The sequence below is a fragment of the Lactuca sativa genome, chromosome 2 (assembly GCF_002870075.4).
Source record: "Lactuca sativa cultivar Salinas chromosome 2, Lsat_Salinas_v11, whole genome shotgun sequence".
In the NCBI taxonomy this organism is placed as follows: Eukaryota; Viridiplantae; Streptophyta; class Magnoliopsida; order Asterales; family Asteraceae; genus Lactuca; species Lactuca sativa.
In genome coordinates, this window is record NC_056624.2 from 116,696,494 (window position 1) to 116,722,775 (window position 26,282).

Consider the following 26,282-nt stretch of genomic DNA (forward strand, 5'->3'; position numbering starts at 1 on the left):
TAACCACTCGGAGATTTGGGTAGCTTGGTGATGAAATCCATGGTAATCATCTCCCATTTCCATTCAGGAATTTCGGGCTGCTGGAGCAGACCCGAGGGCTTCTCGTACTCGACATTTACCTTGGCGCAAGTCAGGCACTTTTCGACGAAGGTAGCGATCTCGGCTTTCATGTTTGGCCACCAATATTGTTTCTTGAGATCCAGGTACATCTTATCCGAACCCTGGTGAACAGAGTATCTGGTCTTGTGTGCTTCCTCCATGACAACTTCCCTAAATCCTCCAAACTTTGGGGTCCAGATTCGGTCCATGAAACAGTAGACTCTGTCACCTCTGATCTCAAGTTTCTTATCCATTCCCCTCAAGGGTTCGCTTGAAACAGTCTCTGTTTTGAGGGCTTCCAACTGAGCTTCTCGGATTTGCATGGATAAATGAGAATGGATAGTCATCGTTAGTGTCTTCACTTTGTGGCTTGAACTTTCTTTTCGGGTAAGGGCATCTGCCACTGCATTAGCCTTGCCGGGATGGTAGCGGATTTCACACTCGTAATCGCTGAGCAGCTCTACCCATCGCCGTTGCCTCATGTTTAAGTCCTTCTGATTGAAGATGTGATGCAGGCTCTTATGTTCAGTGAAGATCGTACACTTGGTTCCATAGAGATAATGTCTCCAAATTTTCAGTGCAAAGACTACGGCTCCTAGCTCCAAGTCATGAGTGGTATAATTGACCTCGTGTGCCTTCAGCTGTCTCGAGGCATAAGCAATTACTTTTCCTCTTTGCATAAGCACACAGCCTAAGCCCTGATTAGATGCATCACAATAAACAACGAAGTCTACCGTCCCTTCGGGCAGGGACAAGACAGGTGCGCTGTACAAACCTCGCTTTAACGTTTGGAACGCGGTTTGTTGCTTTTCACTCCAACAAAAGGGTACACCTTTCTATGTCAGAGTGGTTAAGGGTTTGGCGATTTTTGAAAAATTCTGGATGAATCTCCGATAATAGCCAACGAGACCCAAGAATTGACGGATTTCTGTTGGTGTCTTCGGTGCCGACCAATTCTCTATTGCTTTGATCTTGGAAGGGTCCACGTGTATACCCTCCTAGCTAACCACGTGACCAAGGAAAGTTACCTTCCGAATCCAGAATTCGCACTTGGAGAATTTCGCGTACAGCTTTTCGGATCTAAGGGTTTCCAACACTGACCTCAAGTGTTGTTTGTGATCTTCTTTGCTTCTGGAGTAGACAAGTATGTCATCAATGAACACAATGACGAACTTGTCCAGAAAAAGGCGACACACCCGGTTCATCTGGTCCATGAACACAGCCGATGCATTGGTTAGACCGAATGGCGTCATTACGAACTCGTAGTGTCCATACCGAGTCCTGAAAGCTGTTTTGGAAACATCACTCTCATGAACTCCTAGCTGATGGTACCCTGACCTAAGGTCTATTTTTAAGAAGTAGCTGGCTCCCTGAAGTTGATCGAAGAGGATATCGGTTCTTGACGGTCAACTTATTTAGCTCACGATAGTCGATGCACATCCGGAAGGATCCATCTTTCTTCTTCACAAACAATACCGGAGCTCCCCGGGGTGAGGAACTCGGTCTGATGAATCCTTTGCTGAGTAGCTCATTGAGTTGGCTGGATAACTCCTGCATTTCTACTGGAGCTAAGCGATATGGAGACTTGGCTACGGAGGTAGCTCCATGGATTAGGTCGATGCGAAACTCAACTTGACGTTCAGGGGGAATTCCCGGGAGCTCTTCGGGCTAGACATCAGGAAAGTTGCAGACTTCAGGGATGCTCTCAAGGTCTTTAACTTCCTGTTTCTCGTTGATGGCATGGGCTAGGAATGCTTGGCACTCCTTCCGCGGAGGCTTTTGAGCTTTGATGCAGGAAATGATATGAAGATTTGAGCTAAGCTTATCGCCATAGATCATGAGAGTCTGACCAGAGGGAAGATTAAGACAGATAGCTTTTTCGTAACAAAGGATATCATCATGATTGGAACTCAACCAATCAATTCCAATGATAACATCAAAGCTCTTTATGGAGACTGGCATAAGATTGATGGGAAAAGAATGGTCATTCAGGGTAAGGGTACAGCCTATGAATATATCGCTAGCATTTTCGTTCTCACCGTTAGCCATCTCGACGGTAAATGTTTTGGTTAATGGTTGGGGATTATGTTTAAGAAGGTGTTTGAATGCATGGCTAACAAAACTGCGTTCAGCACCAGAATCGAAAAGGACACTAGCATAAGAGTTGTCGAGAAGGAACGTACCCAAGACAACGGTGGGATCGGCGACTGCCTCTTCTCGTCCCATAGCTAGGACTCTCCCCGTATTGCCAGTTGATGCTGACTTAGGGCAGTTCCTCTTGAAGTGCCCAACTTCACCATAATTATAGCAGGCCTGACCGACACCTGCTCCGGAAGATTGATTAGTTGATTGGGCTAGTTTTCTGCAGTTTCGAGCAAGGTGGCCCTTCTTGCCACAGTTGTTGTAGTGTCTTTCACGACATGGCCCGGGAGTACGATGATGGTAGCTGCACTTGCTGCGCCAAGGAAGGGTACCGGTATATCCAATGGTAGGAGTCTAAGCTGTGGATCCGACGGCAGAAACAACAGCAGGGGCAGTAGCAGCGTGGACTACTACCGTTTGCTATTTCTTAGAGGATCCTTGTGAACTTTGGGCCTACCGTTTGTTCCAGAATTTCTTTTTACTTCCACCACTACTTTTAACCGGCTCAGGAGTGGTGGTCTCCTCATCGGGGTTGTCTCCGTGATTAATCACGGTTTGCGCCAGACATTTAGCGCTATCGAAAGTGTCTGGATTTGCAGCCAAAACATTCTCTTTGGTTGGCTGGGTCAGCCCCCAGATAAATAGTTCATTCTTTTTACTCTCCGGGGTAACCATTCCCAGACAGAGAAGCGCTAGGTCTTCAAATCTAGAGGTGTAAGCGACGATGTCGGAACCCTTCATCTTTAGATTCCAAAGTTCATGCTCTAATTTCTGCATCTCGCCCCGTAGGTAGTATTCAACAAGTAGAAGATCCATCATGGCCTCCCAACGCATAGCATTAGCTACAGGTAGAGTTAAGGATTTGACTCGGCCGTTCCACCAAGTCAAGGCTTTATCGATGAAGGTACAGGCAGTGAACTTCAGCTTATCAGACTCCGAACAGGCACAGATTTCAAAGATAAATTCGATTTTCTCGAACCATCGGGTTAGGGAAATGATGCCTCCAGTGCCATCGAAGGATGTGGGTTTCGCGTTCATAAAGTCTTTATAGGAACACTCTTTCCGGTGTCCCTGACTACTGTCCAGGTTTTGAGGTTGAGTACCACCTCCTGGACCAACGGAACCACCGAGGTTCATTTGAGACATGGCGGCTGCTACTGCGACAGTAACAGCTGCCTGGAACATCATAGGATCAAATTGAGGAGGAGGTGGTGGCGGAGGTGGATTGTTGTTCTTTGAGCTGGGTCTCTTTCTTGGAGGCATCTTGATCTAAAAAGATCAGGAAATAGAGGATGGTAAGTCCTCTGGATTGAATTAAGAGATATGACAGATATGGAATTATATTAAGCGATAAAGCAGGAATGAGTTATCAAAGTAGATAAACTATCGCTAAAAGGGATGATTGAGGAGCAACGCTTGAATGAGGATTTTCTATAACGAAGCTGGCTCTAGAAATACTCCCATAGTATTTCATGACTTGCTGCAATGATGGCTCGTTCTTTGGGTATTGGGTAAGTTTTAGGCATGTTGAACACTACAGTCACTCCCAAGCACATGTTGGCTGTGTCTCGAATGAATATAGTTGATCAGGTTATATTGACCCTAGACACGACTACATAACTGCCCAGGTTTAACCGCAGCGTACGACACCCATTTACTTATGTTTTGTTCTACTCGTAGTTACGGATTTCGACGGTTAGGTATACTTGTATACTTTTGAAAATACTTATATTTTAAAGTATACTTTTAGTTCAGAGCACTTAGGCCCCTTAGTGTTTATAGTCTTATACCATGTAACGTTTGGTATACTTAGTTCACTATAAACAAGGGCTCTGATACCAATCTGTCACACCCTGAAACCCAGGGCGGAAACGTTCCGGGGCGGAGGTGACTTCATGTTAAGTATCATAACCAATGTACATAGTAAGCGAAGTAAACATAACCATTACATTACATAATAGAATTTACATTTGTTTGAAAGTAAAGTGTTACAAGTTTATACATATACATCATATAACAAAAGTCAAGACGAGTCTTCTATACACTCCGTCTTCTCCAAAAGAATCGTGGGTACCTGTCTAATGTGGACCTGAGAATACAAGCAGTTTGAAAATCAGCATAAGCTGGTGAGTTCATAAGTGTTTTGTTTTATGGAAATGAACATGTTTCCTTTAGTTTTCTGAAAAAGTTGTTATGCAAGAAAATCCCATATTTTCTTATAAAGACAGTTTAGTTAGAACATCTGAATTTCCGTTTGGTACAAAAGTAGGTAGTTTAATACATAAAACTATAGATTGATAACCATGGGAATACCATCCCGTACCACAGTAGATATAAAAAATATAGATCAAAGATAGATATAAAATCCGTGAATAAACTATATTTTAATACGTATTATGAGTCGTATAACGATGCTAATGTGACCCGAGACCTCCTTGACGTTCTTCAGGCGTCGGACGATATCCAGAATTTGTCACCATAGGCGTGCCCGCCTAACTGTAGCTAGCATTTAAGGTGTGGGATTGTCTGTCCCGAATAGATCTATTCACAAATTCCACGCTCTCCCTCCAGGAGACTCTAGTTATACTTCCGGGGAGGATTTACTGATAACCCGAAGGTTATATTGAAGACTAATCTCACAAGCTAGTATTAAATTATTCATGATGTACTCGTTCGTTATCGAATATCATAATCGTTTTGAAACATAATAAAGTATAAACGATTGAATACAAAGAAACTATATGGCATAAAACTCTACTTTAGACAGGGATAAACTGAATCAGACATAGTTTATCTATTAACATTGCATGAAATCCGAATTCATAAAACGAGAACTGAAGAACCCAAATTATTCCCATAATAATTTGATTGGTTTGATTGTTTCCTTTACTGTAATTGAAATCCATGTATTTATATTCGATAAAACATCCCTTATGCTCCGCATAATACATAAGTGGTAAAGATATCTAAAAGTTAGCCAGATATTTATAGAATTACATCAGTTTTAAGTTTCGAAAACATTTATAATTTGCTTGTATTCCCCCCTAAAAACATTGAAAAACACGGAAAAAGACGTAAGGGTATGAACTCACCAGACGAGAGATGTGCCGGTTGGATGCTAATTGTCAGTTCGGGGCTTGAGTTATAGTACGAATGCAAATGTCGATGATGATCAATCAGAATTTGAAGAGGAAGTGGATGTCGAACTGGATGCTGCCTACGATCCAAATTACCCTCCGCTTACAAAATGGACAAGAGATCATCCGAAATCACAAGTGATTGGTGAATCATCTGAAGGAGTCCTTACACGTTCTCAAGTTAAAGCGAAGCGAACTGATTTATTCTATCAAGTGGAATATTGCATGTTTAATTCGTTCGTCTCCAAGATAAAACCGAAAACAGTTAACACTACACTCGATCGCTCAGATTGGGTTCAGGCCATGCAAGATGAACTCAATGAGTTCGAACAAAACAAGGTTTGGAGATTGATTCCCACACCACCTGATGTATCTGTGGTAGGTTTAAAATGGGTGTTTCATAACAAGATGGATAAAGAAGGCAACGTCATAAGGAACAAAGTGAGACTTGTGGTGAAAGAATATTGTTAGGAAGAAGGGATCGATTATGAAGAAACCTTCGCTCCAGTAGCAAGGTTAGAATCAGTACGGATCTTTCTGGCATACACTGCACATAAGAATTTTGAAGTTTTTCAAATAGATTTCAAGTTTCCTTTCCTAAATAGGGAGTTGGAAGAAACCGTATATGTTGAACAACCATCGGGTTTCGTAAATGAGAAATACCCTAATCATTGCTATATTCTGGACAAGGAGGTTTGCGGTCTAAAGCAAGCTCCTAGAGCCTGGTATGAAAATTTAACTCGCTTTCTAAAAATGTCTAAACTCAAACAAGGTTTGGTTGACCCAAACTTCTTTTGCAAGAAAGAAGGTGACCACCTTATGATAGTCCAAATTTATGTTGATGACATCATCTTCGGTTCCACGAATCCCAGCTTAATAGCTGATTTTCGAAAATTGATGGAGACTAAATTTGAGATGAGCTCAATGGTCCAATTAACTTTTTCCTTGGCCTGAACATAAGACAGGGACCAGAAGGTATTTTTATCAATAAGGAAGCTTACACAAAGACCTTGCTAGCAAAACTTGGCATGATGAGAGAATCAAAAGTGAAGGTTCCAATGGCATTCAGAATGAAGCTAACTCCATCTATGGAAAAACGGTTGTTGATATGACTCTCTATCGTCAAATGATAGGGTCACTAATGTATCTTACAGTTAGTAGACCAGATATCACATTTTTTGTTTACTATTGTGCTACGTTCCAAGCCAATCCACGCGAACCTCACATGGTGGTTGTTAAGAACATCCTCAGATACTTGAAGCGAACCTCGTCTCTCGGGATATGGTATCCAGCTAAATCAGGCTTCTTTGTTCAAGCGTTCTTCGATGCCGATCTTGGAGGATGTGGTCTAGACCAAAAGAGCACAACTGGAGGTTGTCAATTTCTTGATGGTAAACTCGTCAGATGGCAGTCCAAGAAACAAACGTGTGTATCTCTATCCACTGCCGAAGCTGAATATATAGCCGCAACACCTTGTACATCACAGGTCGTCTGGATACAAAGCCAACTAAGAGATTATGGCCTACATATGAAGAAGATTCCCCTTTAGTGTGACTCAGAAAGCCCAATCCGTATTTGTCACAACCCAGTGCAACATTCCAAGACGAAACACATTGCACTGCGATATCACTTTATCAAGGATCACGTAGAAGATGGTAATGTTGAAGTTCACTTCGTTCGATCCGCTGATCAATTGGCTGACATATTCACGAAAGCCTTGCCTGAAGCAACCTTCAATAGAATACTCCAAGGCTTGGGAATGATGGAAGCTGAATCTATACCGAAACCATCTTCGCTTCCTTAAGTACACCTTTCACCTTCGCCTCTTAAATTTTAAACAAGCGAAATAGAGCAAACGCTCGGTCTATTTCGGTTCCGACTTTTTCGGGCACCGAACTATACCGAACGCTCGGTATATTTCGCTTCATCCATCAAAGGCGTATATTCGGTTAAAACTTGATGTATACTTTTTGTACATTATTCTACTTTCTGTTTTTATTTCTTTTTCAAGAAAATTTAAAATTACAAAAATATTTTTCCTTTATGTTTTTATTTCCTTTCTAGAAATTTTACAAAAATACAAAGAAATTTTCTTTTATTTATTTCAATTATATTCTAACACAATTGTTGCTAGTCTCAACAATGCACCATGGGGAGCATATATACTTTTACTCTGTTTACTAGCTAAGTGTCCTTAGAAGCACGCTGTTGTATGTCGCCCTAAGCCTCCACGACTCTATAGTGAAGCCTTACTGATTTGATATATGCCAATCGTTTCTTCCCAATCAGGCTGCTAAATTCACTTAATTCATGAGCTACCTTACTCTTCTCATATTGAGTTAAGAGTTTTCTGCTTAGTCACTTATATATAGCAGAGGTACTTTCGGTTCTTTACCCATCTCACAAATTCTTCTCCATTATCTTTAATTCCATAAAAGTAACCCTTGAGACTCTCAGAATATACCATTGAGGTTTATGGTTACACAACATTTGTTTTTATGATCTTAGTTTCATTTCACCATGATCTAAGTGAAACCCACAATCCAATACCTTTAATGAACTGATGGTGAACAATTTAATGTTCTAGTTTTTCACCCATGAACTCGAACCCACTCATGTGGATGGTACCAGGAAATCTCCTTTGTTTTTGCAAGATCTTTATGAAATGTTCCAACACAAGGATATTTCTACCCAAAAGATCCAGTTTTTGTTTTGTTTTGAGATTTCAATATTTATCACCAAGTCACTGAAAAATGAACAAACCTACTTGATGTTTTTGGCTACACTGGCCACACAAGTACTTCACTCAACTTTCGGTTTTATGTCAAGGTTCGTAGTTCAATTGAAGCGAAAGCCACCCTTATAGCTTAACTTTCAAAAGATGTCTTTCATTGCTTCTTAACAAGCATCGGATCGTACTTCAACGGGAAACCACACAGACACTTCTAAGTGTCTCTTGACTTTGAAGGAAGGGATTCGTGCCCGAGATCATCCGTTTTATGTCTCTCATGATATCACTAACATCCCAAATAAACAATTTGCTTTATTTCTTTTTCATTGGCACACTCTTGCATGAAGCTCTTTATGATCCTTCAAACGCCTGGTTCATGGTACTAATGGTAATTTTCAGATGTGTAGTTTCGCCTCTCAATTCACTGGTGGTCTTATATGTTAAAAGGCGAAAGGAGCTCGGTTCATCTCCTTGGACTATGAAGTAGAGAAGGATTCATTTCTTTGAAAGGAAGGTGAAACATTTCAATAATATGAAGAGACATCGAATGGATAAGTTTCAAATAAAGGCGCGTGAAATATGGAACGTCACCTATTGTCATGCCAACTGACACGCTTTTAGGGTTTACAATTGTCAAATCATGTCCTATCAGGCGTTGTTTCCAATAACCTCCCCTACATGATCATTACAGATCTTCTCTCTCCTGGAAATCGTATAAAAGGATTTCTCATTATTCTTTTCTTCTTTACCGCTCACAAAATCTCTCAACCATTCAAACGGCAAAAACCTCTCTACTGTTCATCTTCCTCACCAAGCTTCAACAATGGCATAATCGTCTTCTGGTCAAGAACACACCGCTCAATCTTCTATCCTTATGATCAAGCCTAACCAAAACCTGATCATCGACTTGACACCGATCAAGTATGATTCTTTTATGTTGCAGATCGTCGAATGCCTCAAGTAGACGCCACTTGTACATGCTCTTTCCAAAGTTGAATGTGTATCGATGTCCCTCCTTTCTCAAGTTTATTCTTCTGCAAAGTACATCAAGGCTGAGGAGCGCATTATGTTCGAGATATTTGACAAGAAGTCTTCTATCTCCAAAATTAGGTTTTGCTCTCTTTTAGGGCTAACTTATGAGGACTCAATGGTGAACCTGGACTCGATTACGACTGCCCAGATCTTCGAGATGTTCTACAACATGGGGTACACCGATATTCTCTCCACCATTACCAAGGTCAAGAAATTTTGCCTTCCTCCTCAATGGAATGGGTTGTTTACCCTTCTCTTTAAGGGTTTTTCTAAGAGAGTGGTTGGGTCCGATGGTGCCAGCAAAGGTTTTATGACCATTATCTATGGTCTGTACCATGGCATAAATCTCGATTATGGGTCTATTCTTTGGACTCAACTGGTTCAAAGCTTGAATTCGTCATCTCGTCACACTGAGATTTCGTGTGGGAGATTCTGGACCATCGTTACCCAAAGGGCTATGGAGAAATTTCAAATTCCAGTCATGGCAAATTCTTTGTTATCTTCAATCACAATTTCCCACACCATAAAGATCATCGTGGCTGACTCCTCCAAGTTTCCCTTTATCGATTCGGTCCCTGAAACGATGTACAGGTGTGTTTCTGCTGCTAGTAATATTATTGCGGAATACAAGAAATTACCTTTTTCAGGTCCAAGTGAGCTCACTCCCAAGATGCAATGTTCCCTCGATGAGGCTGACAAGACAAAGAAAGGGGGTAAGAAAGGGGAATAAAAGAAGGAAGTTCAAGAGGGTCCATCGCTTTAACTTCTCACACCCAAGAAGCGAAAGGGTCAAACTCTTGAGCCTTCGGCTCCTAGAAAGTGAAAGCTGAAGAAGAAAGCGCACAAGCGAAGAGTTTCATCATGTAGTGATAGTGAATACGTTCCCTCCAATCACGATGTTGAGGATGAACTCGAGAAGGAGTAAGATCAGTCTGACGATTCGGTCCATATAGTCATAGCCGAGGTAACATATACTAACACAATTCCATCTCTACCTCCTTCTTCTCATCACACTATTGTTCCCATTTCCATTGCTCCATTCCTTCCTATGGTGTCAACTCAACCACCTACCTCTTCACCATTCCCACCACCCCTATTTACTGAAACCACCACAACCACTACCACAACAACCAAACCACCTGTTGATGTCAACACATTTGATAAGGGAGCAAAAACTTATGGTTTTGAAATCCCTGTCACTTCTAAATCACTTTCCCCACTTCACTCCGACAAGTCTGACACCATTCTTAGTGGTAATGACATGGAGTTTGATACTTTCCACTACAGCCCCTTTACTATTCAGAGTGATGATGATGACGATGTCCCAGTCACCAAGAGGAATCTTAAGACTTTGAATGAAAATCTCGATACTTTTATCGCCTCTTCATCCTAATCCTCCACATCAGCATACTCTAACACTGCTATTAAAGCTCTCGTGGCTACCTTGGTCCAGCAGCATGAAGTTTCTATTGAGAATGCAACCAAGGCCTTTGATATTTCCACCAAAAAAGCGACCAAAATTGTCAAAAAACTAATCTCGGATGCTAAAGTATTTTTGGAGTCTATTCAAGCTGCATCACAGCAAAATGCACACTCAGTGAATGCCACCGTTGAGAAGCTTACCTCTTCACTACAGGCCGAACAGGTGAAATTTGCTCGACAAACCACTCTGATCAAAACTTAATCTGTCAAGCTTTCCCAAGCAAATAAGGAGATTGATGATCTCAAGTCCAAGCATGCAGTTGTGAAAAGTTGTGTTGGTGATGTTCATGCTCTTCTGGTCAATCTGCTAGAGGCCCATGATACGGTTCTAACCATCATCATCAGGAGACGTTTGGCTGAAAAATTGTGTCCAACACTTGCAATACTGAGCAGGATCGAAGTTGTTTCGGAGGCGGTTATCCCTCCAAAACAAGGGGAGAAGCAGGTCAAGCTCACCCAAAACAAACCCCCATAAGCGAAAATCCAACAAGTGAAAATCTTCAACCTCTTCCTATTTAACCAAATGTCACCAAAGAACTGAAGGATAATGAAGCTTCGGGTTCAACAGTTCAAGACAAAGGAAAGAAAATCATTGGTGAAAGTGGAGAAGAAGAAAAGAATGAAGAAACTCGTGAAGCCGAAGAGAGGGAAAGAAAAGATAAAGAAGCCCTTGAAATTTTGGAACGAAGAAAATCTCTTTTTCCATTATGTACATTAGAAAAGTTGTTGAAGGAAGTAATTGAGTCCCCAAGCACTCATTGGCTTGAACCAGTCATTTCTTTTGGATTGGATAATACCAAAGACTCGCAATTTAATATGCCGATCACCCGAAGGGTATTTGTTTTTCATTGTTTTGAGCCAATTGTCTCTGTTCCTTCTCCTAACCCGAGGGTTGATAAAGAGCTAATTGATTATTACCTTGCTTTCTCACAACCCCAATTCGTGACATGGAGTGCAAAGAAGATTACTACGGTCAAGGTTATGAAGCCAGTTGCTGCGGGGAAATTTATCAATGTGAAGTTTCGGGTTACTCGTGGTTCTGAAGATTCAGTTCAGGAAATTTCTCTTGCTGACCTGCCAAATCTCAATCCTCATGACTGGATTATATTGACTAACCTTTTTCTGACTAACGAGCAGAAGTACGAACCCATTCGAGGTGAGTTACCTTCTAGTAGAAGTAGTTCTAATTGTATGATTTTCCACTATCTGATATGTTTTTGTGCTAGCATGATATGATGTTATGTTATAGTGGTAGAAGGGGGAATAGTCCCCATATCTAGTCGATAGGGCCAAGGGATAGGTTAGGCACCCTGGTATGCCTGACAATATGATTATGTTATGTTTTATGTGGAAGTAGTAGGGGTGAAATAGTCCTCATAACCGGTCGAGATAAACCGGAGGGGTAGGTCGGACACCCCGGTATGTCTGATAGGGGTAGGTTAGGCACCCCCATATGCCTAGTAGGGGTAGGTTGAGCACCCCGGTATGCTCAGCAAGGTAGGTCGGGCACCCAGACATGCCTAGCATGGGGTAGGTCGGGCACCGCGGTATGCCTGACGGTATGTGATTGTATGGTATGTGGTATGATGGGGGAACTCACTAAGCTTCATGCTTACGGTTTATAATTTTGATTTCAGGTACTATGTTTTCAAAGGAAAAGAGTCGGCTCGATCGCAGCGCATCACACTATGATTTTCCGCACATCCAATCTTTGGGATCACACTCTGATATTATTTTCTGATAACATGTTTTGATTACTGATACTTGGGTCTTGACATGTGATGTTATTATGAATGTTTTTATACTGTAGGTTTTATAATAACTTTGGTCTTGAATTTTGGGATGTTACAGTCTTTCATACAAATTCCAAAGGCTACCCTCGCGGTCTTCCATACAAGTATCACAAAGACAACTAGCATACTACACAATTCAACGGGTTGGAATTGGTTCCTTCAACCCACAAGTACAATGAGAAAACTCACCTCAATCGGAAGATAAATAAATCTCACACTCGAGCAGTTGCTATAAAATCTCCTCACACTGAACATATCCAAGACAACACTAATTAAAATTTTGTGATGATCCATAATCAAGGGTCCATTATATACTTTCTCTCTTTAGGGTAAATGACCATTTTACCCTTTTAATTCCAAACATGGCCTAAAGCCCTAAAAATGACCAATACCTTTTCTGGAGCTAAGGCATGCGTACTCCTTCTCTACACCATGTGCAAACTGTTTCCACAGGAAACGGGGCCAAACCAAGCTACGTGTTGCCTAGCCAGGTTTACACCCTATGTAAATTTATAGTTTTCCAACTCCTACATTAATCCCTTAATGTCTTAAGACCAAATGTTCAATACTAAGATCAGAACCTAATGGTCATCTAAAAGGATAAAGTTTTCAATTTTATGCCTTTTCATGGATTAATAGACCCCAAAACCAAACCCTAGGTCCATACCACCCTTTAATGACCTTAAACCCTTGCATGGGTGAAAGATAGCAACCAAGATTTCAGTTTTATGACATATGATCCTCAGATACAACATAAAATGACAACCTTAAGCTATGGAGTAGCTTTTACCCACAAGAATCAAGACCATGGGACCAAAAGCTTGCAAACCAAAAATCTGACCTAGATCTAAACCATATAACCATAAAGGTGAGAGCTTTATACTTCCAGAAATTTGCAAAAGAGATGAAAGCTTTGGATCTTTAAACTTGAGGCATACCAATCCACAATCATAGACTTCTCCTTCAGTGTGTACCAAGAGCACACAAAATGGCTAAAACAAGCTCATAAGGGAGTAGGGTTTTGAAATGACAGCTTGGGAGAGTGGAGGCTGGTGATAAAGGAGGTCTCAAGGGACTTAAGGTCTTTAAATAGGGCCTGTAGCCCAAAAAATTAGGGTTTGGGTTCTAAGTAATTGCACCTTGCATAGGGATTGTACGCCCTGCATAGAGCATAAAGTCCCTATGTCCATTTAATGACTTACGTCCTGCGTAAGGACCATTTTGCAAGAAAATTTATATTTAAGATATGAATGAAAAGTACCCGAGAAACAGTTGTTACATTTTAATAAAGAAGGAATAATAGAATTAAATGCCTTCCATCGAATGTGCCATGAAATATTATCTAAAGACAAAATTGGTCTTCAATGAATATATGTATTATATCTTTTGAACCATAACTCTAGATCTTTTTTAAGGTCATGTGTTTACTTTTATATTTATTTCACAAGTCATTGGAAATTGTTTTTATATGATGGAAGATTTATAAAAGATGATCGATTGTTGCTTATAACTTACGAGTTGATGGCTAATGGGGAATCAACACTATTAAGAACTGGCAACATATATGATTCATTGTTCTTGGAATTGATAGTTTTTCATGTTGGACAAGACAATACAAAATTGTATTATGTTTAGCATGCAACGGAATCGACGACCCAACCCTAACCTAGCAATGTTATAGGGTCCATAACATGAGAGTTGAATGAAGGAATGGAAAACATTGATAGTACATGGACTTGTAGGAAACACGGCTGTTGTACAACTAGCAGAATTTAATACAGAACTTGAGATGGTACGTATAATTTATTTGTGCTTGAAGCTAATGTTTTTTATTCCAAAATATATATTAAACGATATATGGTTATCCATGTTGATGCCTCTAAGAACCATGAACACTAATACTTACTCTTGGAATGTTGATTATTTTTCTACTGTAATAAACAATATTTGTTTGAATTCTAAGGGATTCAATGTAATTTCATTTTGTTATGCATAATACAAATATTTTTTCATTTCTTTACCAATGATCGCAACATACTTGGATCCTAACCCATAATAGAAACTCATATACAATTCCCCACCCATTATAGCAACACACTTACATTTCTTCAAATATTCCAAAATAACCAACTTGACCTTCATGGGTCTTGCTTAGCGTGGCCCTTAATATATATATATATATATATATATATATATATATATATATATATATATATATATATATATATATATATATATATATATATATATATATATATATATATATATATATATATAGACACACACACACTAAACCACCATCCTTAAGAATTAAGTAAATGGGATGAGGTGGATATTTGTGGAATCAAAAGGGAATTTTGTGGAATTTTGATAGCACTAATATTTGAGCCCTCACTTTGTTGCGGGTTCTTATATGTGTTTTTCTTGCGTATTAGGCATGAGAATTGATTAAAACGGTATATCATATCAACTTCATATAACACTAAAAGTTTAAAATAAATAAGCGTTGGGTGATTTATCAAACGTTAAGAAGAGTTTACAGACTATTTTTGTAAGTTGGATGGTTTTTGATTAATCTATAAAAATGTAGGGGCATAACTGTAAAAAGAAGTAGTACAATGCGCATTATTCAAAGTAGACGAGGGAAAATCCAGGTACGGGGGTAAATACAAAAGTTTAGAAATCAAAGGGGTATGTCACACTCCCAAGCCAATGGCGGAAATGTCAGGTGGTGACATGACATCATGGATCATAGTCATTTGCATACATAGAACACTACAACAACATAGCATAATCTTTAAACTTTTATTTGATGCAAAAGAGAAGTTACATCATCCATGCTCTAAGGGTACATGAAACAAGAAAATACTAAGCATGCCTTATATTTAGGCAACAATAAAAACAACTGAGTGATAAGTAAACTATGATCCATGATTATTCCAAGTTTATGTGACTTTCAGCTTCTAAATTCATTGAGAATACATGCAGTTTGAAAAAAACGTCAACGTAATGTTGATGAGTTCACAAGTTTGAAATGTGTGTATCAAATGTACTTTTATCCCAAAAAATATGTTATCGAATGTAATATAATACCATAAAGTATATACTTTTAAACCAAGAGTATGTTTACCAAAAATACAATTTTATATCAAAAGTATGTTTACTAATCACCATAAATGTACTTTTAAACCAAAAGTATGTGTATATAAGTACTATTTCTAACTTATACATAAATATACTTTTATATCAAGAAGTATGTTTGCTAGAAATGTACTTTCTTGACCTAAAGTATGTTTATAAAAAATAAAAATGTACTCTATCGACCGAATGTATGTTAGCTAAAAATGTACTTTCTCGACCGAAAGTATGTTCTTTAAGAATTTGTTTTTATACCAAAAGTAGTGTTTTAATGTATATAAGTACTATTCCAACTTATATATATAAATGTAGTTTTTATGCAAAAAGTATGTTTTCCGAGAGTGTATATATGTACTATTCCAAATTATATATAAATGCATTTAGAACTAGTCAACATTACTGTGGGTCCCTATAACCGAGCTGCTGAGGAGTTGATGCCCTTCAGGATGCTTCATCGGACGTCGTAGTATTTTAGACAATTATCACTCGTGACATAACGATCGTGGTTGTAGCTAGCAACCATAGGTGCGGGTGTCAACCCATCTAGATTTATACATAACTCTCCCATTCACTTAATATTTAAGAGTTATAGGTCAGGGGTCATAGTTGATGAATGTGTCTCACGGTACCATATCGTATAAATAATATATTCTAAAAGTTTGTAATCCTTTATACCTAAATAAAAATTGGCATAAGTATAAAAGTGTTTGTAATCCCTTATACCAAAGTGAAAACCGGTATAAGTCTAGGAGTGTTTATAATCCTTTATACCAAAATGAAATTTGTCATCCCTTGTACCAAAATGAAAACCGATATAAGTCGAGCATTAAATGTCATAGTTATCAGACCAAACAGTGTATAATTATAGTATATAGTTTATAATTACAACGCATAACTATTGCATAAGTTATGTGGTTAGAGTAACGACAATGCATGACTATTATCTTATTTATGTGCACAAAATAACGACACATAACTAATATCTAAGTTATGTCAACAATGTTTCAACAACGATTAAATAATAGTTTTAGATTATATAAACAATTAATAATTTGAGTTTATATAAACGATAAACAATGTTATTAAGCATGTATTATCCTCCAAAAACAATACAAAGTTTTAAAATGGGGTCGTGAAATTCACCAACGAAACATGCTTTAAAACTTCAGATTGCATCGGAATTTAACTGGGCAGCACTTCACCGTATTTTTGGTCGGAAAGTAATCAGAACAGAGGTGGGAGGTTTTTGGAAATTTTCACCGGAAAAGTTGCTGGAAAAGTTTTCTGGTTGCCGAAATTCCGTCGAAAAACAGCGGCCGATGACAGTGTGGCGTCGGAAAAAGCGACAGCCGGTGGAGAGGGGGCTACCAGAGGTTCGACGGAGGTAGCGCAGGTCGTAAAGGGTTTGTTGGGATAGGGGGTTGATCAGCGGCTGGAGGCGATGGTTGGTGGCGGTTGGCGGCGGTGTTGGTGGTGATGTTCGGAGGTCGCCGACTGGAAAATGTATAGAAAGAAGGGGACTCGGTCAGTGTAGTGTCTGCTTTCCCGTTAATGAATCTTCAAACGATTCGTTAGGTCATCTACAAGACTCGCTAGAAATAGATACCAAAACTTCATGGAACAAGAAGTGATATATTATTTAATTCAATTGCTAACTTTACCGTTTCATGAAAAAGCGACAGCCGGTGGTGAAGGTTCACTTCTTAATCATACATTATGTCTATTATATTAATGTTTGTCACGTTTGCGATTCACAGTCGTGATGTATTTTGACTGTTGTCATAGGGTAAAAGTGACATCTTACAAAGTTAAAGACGGATGTAAGTAAAAGTGACATTTTAAAAATTAAAGGAATGAAAAATATCATTTTATAGAAAACAAAAGGGGTAAAAGGGATACCTTACAAAGTTGAAGGTGAATGGGGTTAAAGTGATATTTAAAAAAGTAAAGGGATAAATATATGGTTCTACAAAATTAAGGGGTTGCAAGTAATGAATTATATAACGTTGAGAGATTAAAGTTACACTTTACAGATTGACATACTTGTACATTGTGTATTAGTTGGTTGTACTATTATCTTATATTGTCTCACAAAGGAAAGTTTACATTTTGTATATATTTATAATTATTAAAGAAAATCAAATTATATATATATATATATATATATATATATATATATATATATATATATATATATAGAGAGAGAGAGAGAGAGAGAGAGAGAGGGATGAAAGTACCACTTACAAAAGTAGAAAGGTTACACAAGACAAATTATACAAAATTAAAAGATTAAACTTGAACTTCACATGTTTACATATTACATACCTGTAGATTGTGCATATGTGCATAAACATATGCAATATTAGCTACAATAAAACACTCACATGTTACATTTTGTATATATTTATACTTTTGAGGGATTTTGCCATTTTCGGGTGTTTTCTTCTTACTTTTTTATTTTGTCACGTTTAGAGTCCATATTAGATTTTTTAATATTTTGAAAAAAAAAACAAAATAATAAGAGATTTATCGAGCAAGGTTTTTAAAAAAAAGTTTGTCAAATTTGTGTTCATGAACCAGATAATGCAAAAGGAATTACATTTCATGTATAAAGTGATTTTTTTGTGTTATTAAAGTTTGTTTAAAAAAATATTATTGAACATTAATTGTGTCATTTTCATTTAGTAAGAAATGAAAGAGATAACGTACAGAAATAGATGGTATTTAGTAGGAAATGTATTGAAACATGAGTAGTGATTCGTACACAATAATTTTTTTCCCATACATAACAATTCATGCATTATATAGTTGTACAACACAACATTTTAAAGCACCAATTATTGTGTATGAAGAAAAACTGTTGTTTACGGATCAGCTCCCTTGAAACATAAATAGTAGGAAACTGTTACAGTTAGCGTTTTGGCTAGGAAATTTTGTCCTCAACTAAGCAAGGACTATTGTGAGACTTGTGCTAACACATCTAAGTGTACAATATGAGTTCCTAATGAGCCATGAAGTGTTAGAATGCAAATCTCTCCAAGTATGTGAAATCTCTCCAAGTATATCGAATCCCTCCCAAATCTCTCCAAGTATGTGAAATCTCTCCCAAATCTCTCCAAGTATATGAAATCTCTCCAAGTATATCGAATCCCTCTCAAATCTCTCCAAGTATGTGAAATCTCTCCAAGTATATCAAATCTCTCCCAAATCTCTCCAAGTATGTGAAATCTTTCCCAAATCTCTCCAAGTATGTAAAATCTCTCCCAAATCTCTCCAAGTATGTGAAATCTCTCCAAGTAAATCGAATCTCTCCCAAATCTCTCCAAGTATGTGAAATGTCACCCAAATCTCTCCAAGTATGTGAAATGTCTCCAAAATCTCTCCAAGTATGTGAAATCTCTCCCAATCTCTCCATGTATCTCAAATCTCTCTAAGTACCTTCTTCAGTCAAAAACAGCTTAAAAACCAGATGAAGAAACCCATAAGGACCCTCTTGGTCCTGAACCTCTTGACTGGAATGCCTTCTAAGGAGCCAAGAGGAAGCACATCTTCGGAACTCCCCTTGCCTCGGACAACCTCGCATGACTCCGGAAGGATGAGCTCCGGAAGACCTCGCTTCGCATCACTTCGGAAGGGCTAGCTGACTTCGCTTAGACTTCGGAATTCATGTTGCGACTCCGGATTTTTGCTACGAGGCTCCGGAATCCTTCTCAAGCCCTTCGGACCCTCGTAGCCCTAACCCTCCCCTCCGGACTTTAAGTTATAGCTTCGAAAATTACCCTATGACTCCGGAATTCACCTTTTAGCTCCGGATTTTGGACAATTTCGGACCCTTTTCATCATTTTAAGGTATTTTGATGTCGGGAATCCCACCAAACTCGTGTTTTCTTAACGGAGACCCCTAAAACCTCTATTTTATGCCAAATTTAATTGTTTAAATCATATTTACATAAAATAAATGTTTAGGATTTAGGAAGATCCTATCCTAAATCAAGATAAGGACAAGGAGGTTTGACCTTGTGATTTGATGTAATCTTCCATTTCCCCATGCAAATTGCAGTATTCAATGCTTTACCCACCAAATAACAATGCATGGACCATCAAATCCCCATGCACCAAAGATTCCCTCCCTTTTTCTTATACTCCTCAAGGCAACGACGGTAAAGGTGTTTAGACTTCACATTTTCTCTCACCTTTCCCATTTATCCCTGAAAACTCATCCCTAAGGCAAGAACAAGAATCTTGCTAAAGGAAAATTTCTCAACTTCTTCCAGGAAATTTTAAAGTAAGTTCCCCACTCATCTAATATTTTATAATTTTCAAGATGAATCCATATTATTTTATTCATAATAATATGTGATAATCACCTTTAGTAAAACATTCCTCCCAGGGAAGTTCCTCATCTCAGCCAAAGTTTAGGCTTGGAATCTCCACTCCATCACTCCAAACAACTCCTCAACCAACTCCAGGTGAGCTTCATACCCCCCACATTTTCTAAGCTTTTATTGTTTTTTTTTTTTTTGAAGGGGGGGGGGGAGAATACAAGTCAGGGCCTTGCGTAAATCATGATCTAATTGCTTATTGTGTATGCATGTCATCTTACATGTGCTTAAGTATGAAATTCCTTACTCTTAGTCCAAAAACTCGAGATTGTGGTTAAGTCTCAAGAGTTTGGATTATATTTCACAAAACATGTTTAGAAACAAGAACTAGTATATACCAAGTATAAGTCATGAATTTTTATAACAACAACTATAAGGAATTGCTTCAAGCTTTACTTAAACAAGTTGTTAGATAAAATATTTTGGAAAGTGATTAAACTATGGAAATAATAACATTTTGGAATCACTGTTGGTCAAACATAAATATAAAGGTTATCTTGGAATATTATTTCGTGCTCATGATTTTTACCAGATGAACTGACTAGTTGAGCTTATTTATAAATATTTTAATATAAATAATTTTATCAAGAACAATATACGAAAATAGAGTTTTCATGACAAAAATATTTGCATGTCATAAACTGTTGTCGTAAAACCTTTAGGAACATAAGTAATGTTCTATATGTCATAAAATAGAAAATGCATGTCATAACCTGCAGTCATAAATTTTAACAAATTATGATTTGACACTTTTCTTTTGACTAATATGGGCCTGAGCCGATAATTCATAGAAAGGAAAGACCATATTTGCCAATTCCGATAATGTAGGGTAATTTTGACAAGAGTTCAAAATGGCTTATTTTTCAATAAACGAAATGGAACGAACATGAAGTAGCCAATTAACAAGTACAAATAACGATATGGAACGAGAACAATATTTCTATTCAATGAGCACTAATATCATTATTTATCTAACAAATAATGAATTCCGAACGATTGCTCGAAAGGTTGTCAATATTCTAGTCAGACAAATCTCAAAAGTACCTAAAGATAAACATATTAGTGTACGTCTAAAGTCCTGTACGGAGTTATAGCCAGAGTCTCCTGTAGGGAGAGGGGGAATTTTTGTATAGATCTATACAGGGTTGACACCCCGCACCTTCACTGTTCGCTACCGCTAGACCGGCCAGTCTAGGGTGACAAATGTCTTTATCATACCGAGGGCACCTGAGAAATGCCAAAACAGGCTTCCATCATGATTAGTATGGTTATAACGACTCACTATAATATGTTATATTAACTAGAAATTTATGCAAGGAAAACCTTATAAATAAATTTTGGCACATTGTGTTGACTGTCCTACGCATGGTAGTGATGGTCCGCATTTGTTGTGTTGACTGTCCTTGTTCATTGCGTAGAATGTCCACAATCGCCATGATTGATTTCTTTCACCTAACAAGTATTAGAGTCTTATTACTACTATTTTACATATCAAAAAACATAGGACTTTATAGAAAACGTTTGTATACCATTTTGAAAACGATAAACTAACACACACACATATGCAAGTTTACACAGTTGGAAATAGAACTTATGAATATTTTATAACAGAAAATATAGGATTTTCTGAAGAAAATGATTTTATACGATTTCGGTAACGATAAACTAGAACGCACACACTCAATTATACCCAATAAGAAAAACAAGATTTACAACTTTATTCTCTATTTGAAAATAGGAGATTTTACAGAAACGGTTGGCTAATACTATTCAAAAGAACTATTCTCGAACACAGCCCGCCTTTACAAAGTTCACTACTTTGCAAAATCACTCCATTTAAGGATGAACAAAAGTAATGACATGCACACATATGTCCATCATTTTCAAAGCAAGGCTTCAAAAGAATTCATAGAAAATATCGGATTTTCTGAAAGCACAATAAGAACAATTATAAACAAGTGTAAACAATTTTATACAAAATGCTTATGAACTCACCAACTTTTTAGCTGGCGCTTTTCAAATCAACCTGTATTCTCAGAGATCTAGTAAGCAGGAAATAAGGGATGCGGATGTAGGACTACTTAGCTATAGGTTGAAAATTTTCTACTTATGTATCTTTTGTGTAACTCGAAGAAAAAATACAATATGTAAACCATGTAAGTTTGTTATCTCAATGTATGATGTTTGGATTGCTCTGTTTCATTTATATTCAATTGTTATGATACTGCACAATGAAGTCACCCGCCTCCGGACGTTTCCATCGTCTAGTCCGGGGGTGTGACAGATTGGTATCAGAGCATTGTTTATAGTGAACTAGTATATCTATCCATACAAGATATACAAATATAAATACAATGGGACTAAAACACACTCTGCCTAAAAGTATACTTTAAGAAGATAAGTATTTTATAAAAGTATACATAAGTACTAACCCAATATTATAACGAGAAGAAACCAAAAGTAACTAAAGGTTGAACACTGAAGTCAAACCTGGGCAGCTATGTAATCACATTTGGGATAAATATAGCTTGATCAACTATATTTATTCGAGATATGACCAACATGTTCTTGGGAGTGATGGTGGTGTTGCAACAAACCTAAGAACTACCAACTATGAGCACAAGAGAATACTAGAATTCGAACATCAAGTTTAAAATACTATAGGAGTCTTTTAGGATACTATAAACCCCTCCTACACCTAAACTATCCTTGTATATCTCATGCCTCAACTCTTGCTCGAACGACATAGTTGAAGTTCCTCACCAAGACTTCTACTACCCTGTCACGGTGATTTGCGGATGGGGCAAGGAGAGACCAAAAGAAGCCCATGAGGAAAAACCCAGAGGTGGATCCTAAGGAATACCAAGAGATGAATTGTGAAAGGGATGATTCCGAATAAGAGACCAGCGAGGATGAAAGCGCCAAGGAAACCCTTGACGAGCTTTACCCAATTGAGAGTAGACCAGAGACCCTTTCACCTTTCTCTTCCCAGATACGTAACCACCCAATATAAGTTCCCCTGGAATGGACATACCTAGAAAACAAAACAATACCCACGCAAATACAAGCTTAGGAGTTGACTCCTACCCGGTTCAGGGCGCATCTCCACAAAATACAATCTGATCCACAATCGGCGTGCACCGAACTCCGATAGCCAACACCCACACGAATCAGACATTCGTTTGGACCACAAGTAACCCGAATTGACTCCCAGCTTCTAGCTCTCTTTCATTGAGTAATGGAGACCGTAAGCAAAGCCAAGTATGCAACAATGTAAACCCGATCCCCCACAACTAACAAGAACGCCATTCCAAATGCCTTGCGAAACCCACGAGTAGGAACAGAAAACTATGCAGACCATCTACATTCTTTGAATGAGGAAATGGTCATTTGGAGACCACAACTCATAGCAATCAAGGCTAGGCCAGCCTTAGCAGCGCAAGGAACACAAAAAGGGCACTTATAGTATAAGTGATATAGCCAAGCACTTTGTATGTCAAAAGAGGATCACCACACTACTCGCCTCAGGTTCATAATGCCCTTAATCGCAACCAGTAGTAGTAAACCAAGAGGAGTACCTCCTCGAAGAACACATATAACCAAATCTGCTAACTATATTGCTAACTATGTGCTATTTTGACAAACTTAACAACATGCAATATATGTTTCCACTCAATACCATAAATGCATCATGGGGATGTAGGTTGACACAATTAACACCGGTGCATTAGGTTATTACGAGTAAACTCACTTGAAATCAACTAAGGGTACTACGATCTCACTTTCGTGTGCAATATAGTCATGTCTTCCCATGAAGATAACCAGTACCCCGACCATGCATCAGTCCTACAAATAGACTCCGCCACTTGCCAAGCCACTGTAACAGCTGTTGTGGCAGCCGTCATCGCATACTTCAATGCCAAAAACACAAACGAAGTTAGAAGCATTGACGATAACCTCAACTAGAGGTGAGCAGCGGAACATGGTACCCGCTTTCGGAACCGGAGCCGGCTCAGAATCGCCGGTTCCGAAACCGGAACCGCCTTAAGTGGTTCCAGTTCCGGTTTTCATTTTTTTGGAACCGCTACCGGCTCGATACTCGTTGGAACTGATATATATATATATATATATATATATATATATATATATATATATATATATATATATATATATATATATATATATATTGTTGGATTAGTGTCTAAGTCCATAACTATTTTGGTATGTACTTGACCCGATGGTGCATGGTCCTTTTGGGTTGCCTTCACCAAAGCAACTTGATAGGATGAATTATGGAGAGAAAGGATTAAATATGATTTATTAATATATTATGAGAATAATATATTAAAGGAGAAATCATATTGTTTAATTAATATTAGTCAAGAATTAATTAGTAATTAGTTTTGTGACTAAAAGAGATTAATTAAACTTAAGGGACTGGAATTGTAATTATAAGATAATTGCAATTTGGGCCATGGATTGCCTTGTATTAAGGGGTGGACGAATTCTATGGGGAAGCCCATAAGGAAATCGTCCAAGGCCTTAAGGAAAGGGATCCATGGGTTGCTTAGGGCTTAAGCCTCCAAATTAGGGTTTCCTTGTTAGATAACCCTAATAGCCTCACTGCATATATGACCCTTATGACCCAAAAACGTGGAGAAGCTTTATTCTAGGGTTAGAACACGTTTTGGGCAGCCTCCAACCTCTCTTCTCTTCATCCTCTTGCTTATGGTGTTTGTGAACCATTAGAGGAGTGACATTTGTGACTCTAAGCTTTCTAAAGTGAATACAAGGAGATTTGGGATTGTTATTGCTACATAACAATCAAGGTAACATCTTAAACCTATTCTTATGTTAATATGATTACTTGTATGCTAGAATTAGGGTTTATAGTCTTGGATAAATTGCATGTACAATAGAGAAACCTAGATCTAAGCATTAGGGTTTGTATGAGCACATAGGATGTTCTTAGGACCAAAACCCATCAGTGGTATCAGAGCCTAGACTGGTTTCTATTGTATTGATGCATTTTATGATTGAAAAATTCGATTTTTGTGGTTCTGGAGGCTAGACTCGCCGAGTCCATAGATGAACTCGCCGAGTCCATGCTGACTCGGCGAGTCGGCTCGTCAGAAGGAGGGAAAACCGGGATTTCTTGCTGTTTTTGCTTAAGGGTAGTTGCCTTATCATATTAGATCAATATAAATCCGATTTTATGATATATTTGACTATATTCTTGATCTAATTGAAGATATTTATTAATTAATAAAATATTTGTTTCCTTATGTGATAATTGATTAATTATTTTGATTAAATTGGTGAATTGTTTTGCAAGAAATCATTAAATAAATCAAATATGGATAATTATGTGATTAAATGTTAATTTAGATTATTTGTTATTTGATTCTTGTGCTTTGAAAAGTTTCATATTTTTCCCTTTAGGTTTTATAGTTTGAATTTGAACCCAAAAGTTTTGTTGTTTTGAAATTTAAATAGTTAAAACCCTAATGTTTTGAAATGTTTCAAAACTTCCCCTCAAGTTTTGGAATTTAGAAGTTGATTAAAAGTTTAATTTAGGAATGTTAAATTCTAAAACCCTAGTATTGTTTTGAAAAGTTCAAATCACACCCTTATGGTTTTATTAATTAATTAAGATGTATAATTAAAAGAGGTTTAATAAATCCATAAAAGTTTAGGTTTACAATTTAATTGAATTAAAAGTATAATTGTTAAATTAGACCACCTAGTATTTTAAAAGTGTAAAATACACCCTATACTATATATAATATTAAAAGTCTAACATTATATATATATATATATATATATATATATATATATATACATATATATATATGTATGAGTAAAAGTTAGTCTTACCGTTAGTAGGCCTCATTCACGAAGCTAGTCTATAAGGGGTGTTTAAGGAAATTGCCTATAAAATGGCGATTGAATGGGTATCCACTCTTACCCACCGCACTTTTGACTAGTGGAGAGTCGTTAGCCAAACGGGTAGGATAGGACAAAACCTTCCATTATAAGTATAATAATATACAAAAGTAACTAAATGTTTTACAAATTCCCAATCTTAGTTACTTAGGCAAAAGTGAATTGATGCAATTCCATGAAATTACACTTTGTGCCCATGCGAAGACGTTAGTGGAGCGTGTGTGGTTTACCGATACACTAAATGGTTCTAAGCAAAGGTAGCAAAGGGTAACTCAATGTTTGTCATAGTTCGGTGGAGCGTGTGTGGTTTATCGGCACATCGAATAGGTGACTGTAACATGTGGGGGCACCATGTAGTTTGCATGGTTATTCACACCCGCTTTGTGATCCTCGGCATCCC